The following is a 1,327-nucleotide window of genomic DNA, read 5'->3' on the forward strand; positions in this document are numbered from 1 at the left end:
TTACAGTTTAACTACACTACCTGACTGTGAAAAGGCTTTCTTCTCCTCATGTGAAAGCAATTTCTGTTGTGCCTCCAAAATCATTGTTTGAAAGCTTGGAGGTAGACTGACTCTTTTGAAGGTGTGGTTCCATAATATGGGCAATACCGCACAAAGCTTTCAAACATAAAATGTCACTCTCCATAAATCATAAGTTGAGGGGGAAGAACAGGAGGGGGATGCAGATGTAAAAGTGATACTGCAGTTTAAGAAAAAAGGGTTCCAAAAGGGTTCCCCAGGTAGAAACCTTTTGGGTTCCATGTAGAACCCTCTGTGAAAAGGGTTCTACCTGGAACCCAAAAGGGTTCTCCTAGAGGGACAACTGAATAACCCTTTTAGGTTCTAGAAAACACCTTTTTTTTCTAAGAGTGTGTCGTTTTTATTGAATTATTGAAAGTGCACTGAGAAGTATCAAAGGCAACTTATTAACAAGTTCAGACATACAGTATATAATCTAAACCCCAAATATGTTGCAAAAGTCATTGCAAACTTAAGCAATTGGATCGTAGACATACAATAGGAAAGGGTAATAGCACATTGCCATGTTTCACTGAATTTAAAGCAAAAGCTGACACCCAAACATTCCCACAACACTATTGTCTGTTGTGTATACTGGGGGAATAGCCAGATCTAGACCAGATGTTAGAGTTCACTTTGAAAGTATGCTAACTCATTAAGGACTTTCATGACTTGAGATTAGCTTCGCTTGAACTTGGTATTAGCATGTGTGAGAGTAGGGCTTTATGGGTGCTGGTCATGAGTGGGACATCAAAGGACCGTGCAGCTCCTAATGACAGGCCTGGTCACGATTGGGCCCTGCAATTAACACAGGAGATCCAGCTAATTACCAACCAGGACAATGTCAGAGCAAAGGCATGGCATCAGGAGCCAAGATCGATGGAACATGCAAAATAGGAATTTTATCATCATGAAGCAAAAAGATAAACACTGTTTTAACACCAGGTCAGGGCAAGCATATAGGTGAAGTTCACAGACCTCCTGTACATACATCTGGTATTTAATACTACACTTCCTTATGTGCTTCAAGTATAGTCGCAAAGGTGATCACATATCTGTCCCTGCTGGTGAAATATTGCAGGAAAACTATCATCAATCATATGTCCCTGGATTGGGTTAGCCAGTATAGATGTCTGGTGCACCCTCCAACATAAAGGCTGACCCCCTTCCACTCCTTTTCCCGTCCCCTCTACCACTCCAGACTCCTTACCATGCTCACACCCCAGTGTCACTCATTGTAATGAAAACCTACCTCTGGAATTTCAGCCGA

Source organism: Salmo salar, chromosome 21 (assembly GCF_965601325.2).
Source record: "Salmo salar chromosome 21, fSalSal1, whole genome shotgun sequence".
NCBI lineage: Eukaryota > Metazoa > Chordata > Actinopteri > Salmoniformes > Salmonidae > Salmo > Salmo salar.